The following is a 13,914-nucleotide window of genomic DNA, read 5'->3' as shown; positions in this document are numbered from 1 at the left end:
GTACGCCGCCGCAGAGTGTCTGGTTAAAGTTAACGGGTCCCTGACGGCGCCCCTTCGCTTCGGGAGAGGAGTGCGTCAAGGCTGCCCCCTGTCCGGCCAGCTGTATTCCCTGTGCGTGGAGCCTTTCCTGCGCCTCTTGCGGAGGAGGTTGTCGGGGCTGGTTCTGCGCGGCGCGGGCACGGGGGTGGTCCTCTCGGCCTACGCCGACGACGTGCTCCTCACTTTCACCGACCCGGCTGACCTGGGGAGGATGCGTGAGTGCCAGGCCGTGTACTCGGCGGCGTCTTCCGCCAGGATCAACTGGGCCAAGTGTTCCGGACTACTGGTCGGTCCGTGGCGGGTGGACTCTCTGCCGGAGGAGTTACGGGGGTTCAGCTGGAGTACCACCCATCTCCTCTACCTGGGGGTCTACCTCAGCCCGGCTGAGGAATCCTGGCCGGCCAACTGGCAGGAGCTGGAGGCCAAAGTCTCGGCTCGCCTAGGCCGCTGGACAGGACTGCTCCGAGTGCTATCTTACAGGAGTCGAGTGCTGGTCATAAACCAGCTGGTGGCCGCCAAGCTGTGGTACCGGCTGGTCACTTTGGTCCCTCCTCCTGGCTTTGTCGCTGACATCCAGAGAACGTTGGTCGACTTCTTCTGGGACAAAAAGATGCACTGGGTCGCCGCGCAGGTTCTGAGTCTCCCTATCGAGGAGGGCGGTCAGTCGCTGGTGTGCGTCCGCACCCAGGTCGCGACGTTCCGCCTTCAGACCTTGCGGCGATACCTTTACGTCGAGCCTCCTCCGAGGTGGTGCGCCCTGGCCACGTATTTTTTCCGCCAGGTGCGTAACCTCAACTACGACACGCAGCTCTTGTTCGTCGACCGTGACGGTTTGGAGGTCGCCCTCAAGGTGCTGCCTGTCTTTTACCAGGACCTGATCACTGTCTGGAACATGGTCGAATCGCGTCGCGCCTACCCTCCGGCTGGAGTAGCGGCTGTCGTCAGGGAGCCGTTGCTCAGGAATCCGCACCTCCGTACTCGCGGGTTCGAGTGGCTGTCGGAGGGGAGGGCCGTGGCGGCGAGGGCGACCAGGGTCAGGGACGTGCCGGGGGCCTGGGCTGGACGCTGCCGCAGGACATAGCGAGCAGGGCAGCGGTAGACGTCCGGTACGTGGCCACCGCCATCCGACGCCTTAAAACGGCGGTGCTCAGACCCGACGTAGTGCACCGGTTGGAGGACGCTCAGGTGTGCGGTGGGATCCCGTCCGCGCTCACCCCGGCCCGGACGGAATTTCACATTGGCCCCAAGGTCCCGTACTTCCCGCGGGAGCCTGTGCCCCACAACCTGAGCCGCCTCCAGAATTTTAATTTTGTCCCCTTAAGGGATATACAAAGGAAGGCCCTGTATCGACTACTGCTGCACACTGTCCACCTCTTCTCCCTCATCCACCGTCCGGACACGCCTTGGCGTGCCCATTTGCCACCGGGCGGTGGGGATCCCCAGTGTAGGGCTCTCTACGCGGGAGTCCTCCCCCTTTCTCTCGGGGATCTGGGGTGGAGGGTGCTGCACGCAGCAGTCCCCTGCAACCGCAGATTGCGGTGGTTCACGGACTCCCAGCCCAACTGCTTGTTCTGTGGCGCTGTGGAGTCCGTGGACCATGTATACATTGGGTGTGGGCGTTTGCACTCCCTTTTTGATTTCCTCAGAAACCTTCTCCTCTGTTTCTGGCTGCACTTCAGTCCCACGCTCCTGATCTTCGGGCACCCGGTACGGAGGAGGGAGGGCAGGTCCGAGGACCTCCTCGTGGGTCTGCTCCTGGGCCTGGCCAAACTGGCCATCAACAGGTCCAGGCAGCGGGCCGTGGAGGGGGTCGTTAGGGCCGACTGCCTGCCCCTCTTCCGGGGTTACGTTAGAGCCCGGGTGTCCTTGGAGAAGGAGCACGCGGTGTCCACCAACACCCTGGAGTCGTTCAGGGAGAGGTGGGCGCTGCAGGGAGTGGAGTGCATCATTTCTCCCTCCAACTCTGTATTTTGATTTAGTCCCTACCCTCCCCTTCACTGTTTTGATCACACAGCATTGCCCTTTGGCCACTCGGGTGTTTTCCTATCTTCCTGGTGGTGGCAATTGAATAAAGATTCATGCACTTTGCGTCTTTCACTGTGTCTCACATCTATCCACACACATGCGCGCACACACCATGGGTGCTGGGGAAAAATAAGCACTACCGCAGTTAGGTGGTAGTGTGGGGGTTAAATATTAAAAAAATAAAATTTGTTGAACAAGCTCTCCCCTGCACAAAGCCATGCTGACTATCTGTTCTTTTTCCAAATAGAGTCAGAGTCGGAGAGTCCTACAGCACAGAGACAGGCCCTTTGGCCCAAACTGGTCCATGCTTGTCCAACCTCTTCCCTCTAACTCAGACCATTGAATCCTGGGTGTTGATCCTTGTAAATTTCTTCTGCACTCTTTCCAGTTTAATAACATCCTTCCTGTAGCAAGGTGACCAAAACCGAACACAATACTCCAAGTGCGGCCTCACCAACATCCTGTATAACTGCAACGTAACTTCCCAACTTCTATACTTAGTGCCCTGACTGATGAAGGCCAGTGTGCCAAGAGCCTTCTTCACTGCCCTGTCTACTTGTGACTCCACTTTCAGTGAACTGTGCACCTGAACTCCAAGGTCCCTCTGTTCCACTACACTCCTGAAGGCCCTACCATTCACCATGAAATTCCTACCTTGATTTGACTTTCCAAAATGCAACACCTCACACTTACCTATATGAAACTCCATTTGCCATTTCTTAATTCACTTCCCCAGGTGATCAAGGTCCTGCTACAATTTCTGAGAACCTTTCTCACTGTCCATGATACCTCCCTATTTTAGTGCCATTTACAAACTTACTAACCATGCCTTGTACATTCTCATGCAAATCAGTGAAACAGGTAACAAATAGCAAAGGGCCCAGCACCGACCCCTGAGGCATCCCACTCGTCAGAGGCCTCCAGTCTGACAAGCATCCTTCCATTGTTATCCTCTGCATTCATTAAACCAATTGTGTATCCAATTTGCCAGCACCCCCTGGATTCCATGTGATCTAACGTTGCAGAGCAGCCTACCATGTGGAAACTTATCAAAGGTCTTACTGAAATCCATATAGACTACATCTAAACAACTGCTCTCATCAACCTTCCTGGTCACTTCATCAAACAATTCGAACAAATTTGTGAGGCATGATCTCCCACATACAAAGCTATGCTGACGACTGCTAATCAAACCCTGTCTTTCCAAATGCATGTATATCTTATCTCTCAGAATCTTCTCAAGTAACGTACCCACCACAGATGTTGACCTTACTGGTTTTTCTTTGCAGCCTTTCTTGAAAAGGAGGAGAAAGTGAGGACTGCAGATGCTGGAGATCAGAGCTGAAAATGTGTTGCTGGAAAAGCGCAGCAGGTCAGGCAGCATCCAAGGAACAGGAGAATCGACGATGCCCGAAATGTCGATTCTCCTGTTCCTTGGATGCTGCCTGACCTGCTGTGCTTTTCCAGCAACACATTTTCAGCTTTCTTGAATAAGGACACAACATTCACTACCCTCCAGTCTTCCAGGACCTCACCCGTGGCTAACGATGATGCAAAGGTATCAGCCAGGGCCCTCACAATTTCTTCTCCAGCCTCTTGCAGGGTTCTTGGATATATCTGGTCAGGACCAGGTGATTTATCCATCTTTGTACATTCTAATACATCCAACATCTCCTCTGTGTGATATCGACTGTCCCCAAGCTATCACCACTAACTTTCCCAAGTTCCCAAGTCTTCATGTCTTTCTCCACAGTAAACACAGAGGAGAAATATTCATTGAGAATCTTGCCCATCTCCTGCGGTTCTGCACATACATGTCCACTTTGATTCTTGAGGTGTCCTATTCTCTCACTAGTTACTCTTTGTCCTTTAATATACTTAAAAAAACCTCTTTGGATTCCCCCTAATCTCCACAGCCAAGGGTACCTCATGCCCCTTTTTCACCCCCCTGATTTCCTTCTTCAGTAAACTCCTGTATTGCCCATGTATCTCCAGGGATTCCCTTGGTCCCAGCTGTCCGTCCCTGAGCCACACCTTTTTTCTGGCCAAAGCCTCAATATCTCTCATTACCCAGGGTTCCTTCTTCCTGTCAACCTTGCCCTTCACCCTCACAGGAATGTATAGACCTTGAACTCTGGCTATCTCACTTTTAAAGACCTCCCACTTGCCGGAGGTCCCTTGACCTGCAAACAAACTAGTCCAATCAACCTGACCAGCTCCCGTCTAATTCCATCAAAATTCACCTTGCCCCAATTTAGAACTTGAACCTGTGGACCAGTATTGTCCTTCTCTGTAACTATTTAAAAATGAATGAGCTGCCAGAGGGTGTGGTGGAGGCTGGTACAATTGCGACATTTAAGAGGCATTTGGATGGGTATATGAATAGGAGGGGTTTGGAGGGATATGGGCCGGGTGCTGGCAGGTGGGACTAGATTGGGTTGGGATATCTGGTCGGCATGGACAGGTTGGACCGAAGGGTCTGTTTCCGTGCTGTACATCTCTATGACTCTAAGTGTGGTCACTGGCCCCAAAATGCTCCCCCACTGTCACCTCTGTTACCTGTCCCGCCCTATTTCCCAAGAACAGGTCGAGTTTTGCCCCTTCCCAAGTTGGACCCTCTATATACTGCTTGTGGAAACTTTCCTGAACGCACTGAACAAATTCCACCCCATCTAAGCCCTTAACACTCTGACAGCCCCAGTCTACGTTCGGTAAATGGGAAAAAATCTTGTCCCTCAGAATTGTCTCCAATAGTTTGCCTATCACTGATGTCAGGCTCACCGGCCTGTTATTTCCTGAGTTATTCCTGTTATTGGGACCTCACCTGTGGCTAAAGAGGACACAAAGATCTCTGTCAAGGTTCCAGTAATCTCCCTTGCCTCCTTTAATAAGCGTGGAAAGATCCCAACAGACCCTGTGGACTTATCTCCTTTAATGTTTCTCAAGAGACCCAACATCTCTTCCTTATTAATATTAATGTGCCCTTGAATATCACGTACCTTTATTTAATCTCATGTCCTTCCCTTTGGTGAATACTGATGCAAGATACTGATTATAGACCTCACCGACTTCCTCTTCCTTTCTCTTTGACTGGATCTCCTTTCCCTAGCTACCCTCTTGCTCTCAAAATATATATAAAGTACTTGGGATTTTCCTTAATCTGTCTTTCGCAAAACATTTCATGGCTCCTTTTAACCCTCCTAATTGCTTATTTACAATCTTTCCTATACACCTCAAGGGCTTTGTTTGATTTTAGTTTCCAAATCCTCACATGTGCTTCCTTTTTAACTTTGATTAAACTTTCACTACCTCTTGTCATCCAGAGTTCCTGAATCTTTCCATCCTTACTTTTCATCCTCACAGGAACATGCTCACTCTGAATTCTGATCAACTGGCCTTTAAAAAAGCCTTTAAAAGATTCTTAGAGTTTTGGTCCTTAGGATTTTGACCCAGCGACAGTGAAGGAACGGCGATATATTTCCAAATCAGGATGGGGAGGGGCTCGGAGGGGAACTTGAAGGGGATGGTGTTCCTGTGTATCCACTGCCCTTGTCCTTCGAGATGGACAGGCATGGTGGCACAGTGGCACTGTGGTTAGCACTGCTGCCTCACAGCACCAGAGACCCGGGTTCAATACCTGCCTCAGGCGACTGACTGTGTGGAGTTTGCACGTCCTCCCCGTGTCTGCGTGGGTTTCCTCCGGGTGCTCCAGTTTCCTCCCACACTCAAAGATGTGCAGGTCAGGTGAATTGGCCATGCTAAATTGCCCGTAGTGTTAGGTAAGGGGTAGATGTAGGGGTATGGGTGGGTTGCGCTTCGGTGGGTCGGTGTGGACTTGTTGGCCTGAAGGGCCTGGTTCCACACTGTAAGTAATCTAATCTCCAGCAAGGAAGTGGTCGTGGGTTTGGAAGGCGCTGTGTGAGGATCTTTGGTGAATGTTTGTAGTGTATCCTGTTGAGAAGAACCTCGATTATCTGAAGGAATTGGGCGGGGAGTATGGTGTTCAGATAATTGAATGACCGATAATTGAGTACCAAATAACACAGTTTAGCCAAATATCAGGATGTTGCGATCTTGTTTGGATAATCCGAAATTTGTATCAGCGATGTTCGGATAATCGAGGTGCCTCTGTATGCAGTGCATACTGTTGCTACACAGCCTCAGTGGGTGAGGGAGTGGATGCTGATGGATGCAATGCCGATCAAGGGGGTTACTTTGTCCTGGATGGTGTCAAGCTTCCTGAGAGTTGTTGGAGGGCTGTGCTCATCCAGGCAAATGGGGAGTATTCCATCACACCCCTGACTTGTGCCATGTCGATGGCGGACAGGCTTTCGGGAGTCGGTGGGGGGGGTCAGTTATTCGCTGTATTATTCCCAGCCTCTGACCTGCTCTTGTAGCCACTGTGTTTCTATGGTGAGTCTAGTTGAGTTATTCATCAATAGTAATTCCCAAGAATGTTAACAGTGGGGGGGATTCAGTGATAGTAATCCATTGAATGTCAAGGGGTGGTTGTTGGATTGTCTCTTAGTGGTGATGGTTATAGCCTGGTATTTGTGTGACGCTAATATAACTTGCCAGTTGTCAGTCCAAGCCTGGATGTGGTCCAGATCTTGTTGTATTTGAACATGGACTGCTTCAGTATCTGAGGAGTTGTGAATGGTGCTGAATATTGTGCAATCATCATCGAGCATCCCCTCTTCTGACCTTATGATGGAGAGAAGGTCATTGATGAAGCAGCTGAAGATGGTTGGGCTGAAGACACTACCCTGAGGAACTCCTGCAGAGACATCCTGGAGCTGAGATAGCTGACCTCCAATAACCACAGTCATCTTCCTACATGCCAGGTATGACTCCAACCAGTGGAGAGTTTTCCCCTGATACCCATTGATTCCAGTTTTGCCAGGGCGTCCTTGATGCCACACTCAGTCGAATGCAGCCTTGATGTCAAGGGCTGTCCCTCTCCCCTCCCCTCTGGACTTCAGCTCTTTTGTCCATGTTTGACCCAAGGCTGTAATGAGGTCAGGAGCTGAGTGACCCTGGCAAAACCCAATCTGGGCGTCACTGAGGAGGTTAGTGCTGAGCAGGTGCTGCTTGGTAGCACTGTTGATGACACCTTCCATCACTTTACTGATGATCAAGAGTAGATTGACATCGCAATAATTGGTCATACCATTAACTGTATAAGTCCTCCCTTTGTTTGTTTTCACAAAATGCAATACTTCACACTTATCCAAATTAAACTCCATGTACCACTACTCAGCCCATTGACCCAATTTATCAAGAATCCTTTGTACCTTAGATAACGTTCCTCACTGTCCACTATGCCATCAATTTTGGGTATCATCTGCAAACTTACTAACCATGCCATCTATATTCTCATCCAAATCATTTACTTAAATGAGAAAAGAGGTCCCAGCACTGATCCCTGTGGAACACTGCTGGTCCCAGGCCTCCAATCTGAAAAACCAATCTGGCTCCTGGCTCCTACCAACAAGCCAATTTTCCATCCAATTGGCAAGCTCTCCCTGATTCCCATGTGATCTAACTTTACTAATTAGTCTATCTCACAGAACCTTGTCAAAGACTTTACGAAATTCTAAATAAACACTGTCTATTGCTCTGTCCCCATTAATCTTTTTGGTTACTTCCTCAAAACTCTCAGCCAAATTTGTGAGAGGAGGTTTCCCTCACACAAAACCATGCTGACCAGCCTTGCTCAATCTTTGCCTCTCCAAATGCACGCGAATCCTATCCTTCAGAAACCCCACCATCAATGTCAGACTCACCGGTCCACAGTTCCCAGGCTTCTCCTCACAGACATTCTTAAACAAAGGCACAACACTTGCCCCCCCCACCGCTGCAGTCATCAGGCACCTCACCCGTGATTATAGACGATGCAATATTTCTGTCCGCTGCCCCACAATTTCCTCCCGAGCTTCCCACAATGTCCTGGAAGGCATTCAATCTGGTCCTGAGGATTTATATTTTCTCAGACCTCCAGCATCTTCTCTTCTGTCAAGCGAACTGTTTTCAAAATATCAATATTTATTTCCCTGCATTCTCTAGCCTGCATTTCTTTCTCCACAGTAAAAACTGACACAAAAAAATTCATTGAATATCTCTCCCATCTCCATATTTTTGGGTGTTGGAATTGTTCTCAAACAGGTTGGCTTGGAGAGCTATACACTCTGGAGCACATATCTTCAGTACTATAGTTGGAACGTTGTCAGGGTCTATAACCTTTGCAGTATCGCATTCTCCAACCAGTTCTTGATCTCACGTGGAGTGAATCAAATTAGCTGAGGGCTAGTATCAGTAATGCTGGGGACCACTGAAAGAGGCTGAGCTAGATCATTCACTCATTTCTGCAAATACTTCAGCCTTAACTTTTTCCACTGATGTGTTGGGCTGGTCCGTCATTGAGGATGGGGATAGCTGTGGAGCCTCCTCCTCCAGGGAGTTGTTCCACCATTCAGGTTTGGATGTGTCGAGACCTTAGCTCTGATCCATTGGTAAAAGCGAGGACTGCAGATGTTGGAGATCAGAGTCTAGATTAGAGTGGTGCTGGAAATGCACATCAGTTCAGGCAGCATCCGAGGAGCAGGAAAATCGACATTTCGGGCAAAAGCCCTTCATCAGGAATGGGTTGTGGGATCGCTTAGCTCTGTCACTTGCTGCAAGTCGTCTTATTTGACAGCTCACCTTCAGGTCTGCCTGGTGCTGCTCCTGGCCTGCCCTCCTACACTCTCCATTGAACCAGGGTTGATCCCCTGGCTTGATGGTAATGGTTGAATGGGGGATATACCGGGGGCCATGAGGTTACAGACTGTGCTGGAGTAGAGTGGTCCACAGTGCCTCATGGGTGCCCAGTCTTGAGCTGCTCCATCTGTTTGAAGTCTGTCCCATTTTGCTCGGTGATAGTGCCACACAGCACGATGGAGGGTATTCTCAGTGTGAAGGTGGGACTTTGTCTCCACAAGGACTGTGCAGTGGTCACTCTTACCGATACTGGATTAGAGGTGCTGGAAAAGCACAGCTGTTCAGGCAGCACCCGAGGAGCAGGAAAATTGATATTTCGGGCAAAAGCCTTTCATCCCTGTATTCCTGATGAAGGGCTTTTGCCTGAAACGTCGGATGCTGCCTGAACCTGCTGTGCTTTTCCAGCACCACTAATCCAGAATCTGGTTTCCAGCATCTGCAGTCATTGTTTTTACTCTTACCGATACTGTCATGGACAGATACATCTGCAGCCAGCAGATTAGTAAGGATGAGGTCAGGGATGTTTTTCCCTCACCTCCTGCCACAGACCCAGTCTGGCAGTGATATCGTCTCGGACCTGACCACCTTCATCAGTGGTGCTGCTGCCAAGCCCCTCTCAGTCATGGGCATTGAACCCCCCCCCCCCCCCCGACTCCAGAGTACATTCTATGCCCCTACCACCCTTGCCCATGTTTAACCCGAAGCCATGAGACCATGAGGTCTGGAGTGAGGACTCCCAATGCAACTCCCTTCTGACTATGCCCCACTGTGCCACCCCCCTCTGCCAGGTCTGTCCTGCCGATGACTCAGGGACGGTGATGGTGGGGTCTGGGACATTGTCTGTAAGGTATGACTGTGTCAGACATTAGTCTGTGAGCCAGCTCTCCCAATGTTGGCACTAGCCCCCAGGTGTTAGTGAGGAGAACACTGCAGGGTGCGACAGGGCTGCTTCTGCCATTGTCATTTCCTGTGGGCAACTAGGGGTGGGCAAGAAATGTTGGGCCAGCTGACGGTGCTCACACCCCACCAGTGAATAAAGAAACCAGACAGGAATCCTCTCAGCTTGGGCCTGGAGGAGTCACCTGTGAGAGAGGAGGGGTCTATTTTCCAGTCCAATAGCTGATGCAGTTCCAGTTGAGCTGGGGCGGGGTGACTCTTTAGGACCCTGTAGACACTTTGAGTTGCTGTGCGCAATCTCTACAAAGGCCGAGGTGGCTTTCTGTGTGCTGTACTGCTGCATTGCAATGGGAGATCCGAGAGGCACAGAGCGCCAGCTCACTGTCTCAGTGCTCCACCACACCTCCACCCTGAGCTGACTGCTCTCTCCCTCAGCGAGAGTCTGATGCCTGCTTCCTGAGCTCATGATGCTGGGGAAAAGTTACACACTCTCCTCACTGACTGCAATGGGCCAGATTATAGTGATCTGAACTAGCGCCTATTCGGTGAGTGGCTACTTGCAATTATTTTGTGGGAATATATCAGTCAGTGTGTGTGGTTTTTAAAGAAAGTATTTCTTTTAGAAAGAGACTGTATTTTTTTAATGAAACTGCTGATTTTTTTTCATGAAACCACTTTTTTTAAAAAGTATTTTTAAAGAGACTGCACTTTTTTTTCAAAAAAAGTGTCGTTTAAAAAGGCTGTATATTTGAAAGGTGTTTTTAAAACGAGGACTGTATTTTTTTTAAAAGGCTGCATTTGGAAGAATTATTTTTTTAAAACTGCATTTTTTTTTGTTAAACAGTTGGGTTTTTTTTTGTTAAAGAAGGCTTTCTGTGTGAGCAGTGCATTCCGCAGCTCTAGGGGTAGCTGGTTTAATATTTACAGGTGTCTCTACTCCCTGACAATGACAGAGCCCTCGCCCATCTCAGAGCCACTGTTCAACCAGATTCTGAACCTCTGAACCTCTGCACCCTGGGCGGGGGGAGCCCGAGTTACCCACAGGAACACAGAGCCTTGCAAAACTGGCCACACGGCTCCGGCTCTGACTCGGTCTATTTTTGTTTTGTGGCTGTGGAAGATGTATCTGAGTGTGGCCAGAATGCTCAGCAGCACCTTCAAGATGACACAACGTGCCTCCCCAGGTCGAGTGCTGGAGGAGTGCACATTTCTGGGCAACAGTTTCACTGATCCCGGAGTTCCTTGAATGAGTGTTGCTTTAGATACGGAAAGGGATTGAGCCATCTCTGTCGCTGCAAAAAAAAAACCCAGTCAGTAGTGGACTCCGTTTGTTAAACTGAAAGGATTTGTGTGTGTGCTGCATAATTTATAAACGAATCCTGCTGGGAATAGGTCCGATCCTGCCCCAGTCTGAGCTGACACAGGATCCGGCTTACTCTGCAGCTCAGAGAGTTCCCGGGAAAACTGGTCAGGGATTTGGGGAAATGTGGGAGTAACGCAGAGATGCTGCTGCTTGACTTGTCTCATTTCCACCGTGCTTTGGAATTTTTATTTAAAAATCCCCTGTTGCGGACTGTCGGGTAAAGTTGATGTTTGATCACGTTGCCAGTGATTATTGTGTCAGAATTAACAGGGGAAATGAATACAGAGCAGTGAGTTAGAGAGGGCAGTTTAACAAGAGGTTCAGCCGGAGAGAGACTGGGAGGTGATTGTATTGGGGGAGTCAGTGTGTGTCAGTGTCTGTCAGTCCACATGGGTCTACCTCTGTGTGTGTGTGTGTCACTCTGCCTGCCTCAGCCCGTGGGAAACAGTGGTTGTCTGTCTTTGTGTCTCTCACTGAGTTTGTCTGTGTGTGTCTTTCTCAGTCTGACCTCTACTGTCCTCTGTGTGTCTTGATGTGTTTCTATGTCTGTGTCTCCCTCTGTGTGCAATTTTCTGTGTGTGTGTGTTGTGCCTCTCTGTGTCTGGTTTTGTCGTGTACACTGTGTGTGTGTGTGTGAGGGGGAGAGAGAGAGAGAGACTGTGTATCTGTGTGACTCCATATGTGTGTGAGACTGCACTTGTCTATGTGTGTGCATGTGCGTGTGTGTGTGAGAGAGAGAGAGAGACTGAAGTTATCTGTCTGTCTGTGTATGTGTGAGAGAGAGACTGTATCTGTGTGACTCCATATGTGTGAGACTGCACTTGTCTATGTGTGTGTGTGAGAGAGACTGAAGTTATCCTCTGTCTCTCTGTCTCTCTGTCTCTCTGTCTCTCTGTCTCTCTGTCTCTCTGTCTCTCTGTCTCTGTGTGTGTGTGTGTGAGAGTGTGTGTGAGAGAGACTGTGTATCTGTGTGATTCCGTGTGTGTGAGACTGCACTTGTCTATGTGTGTGTCGGTGTGGGTGTGAGAGAGACTGCAGTTGTCCGTCTGTCTCTCTGTCTGGCTGTGTGACTGTATGCCACTTGTGCCTTCTCCAGTCACATTGGCCAGTTGCTGTAGGTGGTGAGGGATGTCGAACTTACCAGCGTTACTGCAGAAAGCTGGCATGCAGAGATATCACTGAGCAGAAGAAATATACAGAGGCTCACTCCAACATGAATTCTGCAAGGGATTGAGAAATTCTCATGCTCAGAGCATTACCCTGCAGAGTCTAATTCATTCCCCAGCTCAGTAGAGGCTGCACTGTTTATTAAGCAGCATATCATGTATCTCTACCTTTCAGTCCAACATCCAGCCAACCCTGTTAATTATGGATACTTTCTGCTGCACCAGATTTTCCAATTTTTCTACATTCCTTAACAATTAATTTTCATATTAGGGATAGTGGATGAGTTTATGAAGCATAATTATTCACAGTACAGGGAGCGAGAGCATTAAGAGGAGGCGATGGGATTTGTACCATTCACTGCTCAGTATTAGTGGCCATTTATTAGTATTGATGGGGATTATTCATCATTCTGCTTATTGATATCAAGTCTAATATCTCGTTGGATTTATTATGCGTGGACAGTTATTTTTGTGATTGCCTATCAGTCACTGTTAGACCGAGTGAGTTGTGATGTTGCTCTTTGCCTGGGAATTTTCATGTGGGGATGGGGAGGGGGAAGGTTTGGGGGGGGGGGGATGGGGAGGGGGGGGGGGAAAGAATGGATTCTGGAGCCAACCTAGGGGAGGCTTCTGAGACCCCGAGAGGTTTGTCTGGTTCGGGAGACAAAGGAGAAAAAATATGTGATGGAGGGAGGGAGGCTGCAGAAATAGGAGTTATAAAGAAAGAAGGAAGGGAGGAGAGAAGCAGACAGACAGAAAGATGCTGGAACTGATGGGGGCAAGGTGGAAGGAGGGAGTGATGGTGGAGAAAGACTGATCTGGACTCTAGGGAGAGAATGTGCTAATGGGGAATGCAGTGGTCTCCTGACCGTGTTCAGGGAGTACTGAGCAGTTAAAATCTTGGGTCCAAGTCAGTGAATGACTGGCTCAACAGATTCAGTGAATCTGGGGATGAATACAACTGGTGAGCAGATGGCACCATGGGCAGTGGCTAGAGCCTGTCGTCAGGGTGGGGCCAATAATGAGTAAATGGACAGTAGCTCAGTGGATGGGGTGATTGGCTTTGGGTGGAATCTGTGGACACTAATCTGTGAGTGGCTAGCCAGTGAATGTCAGTGAGTTAGAGTTGATGGCCAGTGTTTAGGGTGAGGTGTTTGGCCGGGGGCGGGGGAAGAAGCCAGTGTTGCAGTGTGCAGTCAAACCTAAACTGAATCAATTGGGATGAGGGTCAAAAAAATGTGGCTCTGGAAAATCACAACAGCATCAGGAAAGATGAAGGGCTTATTCCTGACACATCGACTCTCCTGCTCCTCGGATGCTGCCTGACCTGCTGTGCTTTTCCAGCATCAAACCTTTCGACTCTGATCTCCAGCTTCTGTATTCGTCATTTTCTCCTCCGAGTTGAGTGAGATACCATTGCACTACTGCACCATTCAAAAAGTAAATCAAATTATGAATTGACTTAGGGCATTGATCCAGACTGGGGCAGTGGGATTATTTTTGGGGCTGGAGGCTGGTTGACTGGATAAGACTAGGGTAGTGGGTTTTGTATTTGAAGCAAGGTGTCACACACATGAAGTTGCATGGCTGCTTTCTGTACTGTGCTGAATAGTCACCGAGTCACAGAGCTGTACAGAACAGAAACAGACCCTTCAGCCCAACCCA

General features: G+C 49.4%; 1 protein-coding gene across 2 annotated transcripts in view; it reads left to right on the top strand.

The window, feature by feature from the left end:
* The first annotated feature begins 10,066 nt into the window (after nucleotides 1-10,066).
* Nucleotides 10,067-13,914, top strand: part of robo1 (roundabout, axon guidance receptor, homolog 1 (Drosophila)) — a 682,199-nt gene continuing 678,351 nt past the window's right edge. Inside the window, exon 1 of one of the 2 annotated variants that reach the window (XM_072585788.1) lies at nucleotides 10,067-10,265. The gene's annotated coding sequence lies outside the window, so the exon portion shown is untranslated. The remainder of the gene's footprint in view (nucleotides 10,266-13,914) is intronic. The other variant, XM_072585789.1, reaches the window with a different exon arrangement.

Source organism: Chiloscyllium punctatum, chromosome 15 (genome assembly GCF_047496795.1).
Source record: "Chiloscyllium punctatum isolate Juve2018m chromosome 15, sChiPun1.3, whole genome shotgun sequence".
NCBI lineage: Eukaryota > Metazoa > Chordata > Chondrichthyes > Orectolobiformes > Hemiscylliidae > Chiloscyllium > Chiloscyllium punctatum.
Note: the sequence above shows the minus strand (reverse complement) of the source record. Positions and strands in the feature narration are given on the sequence as shown.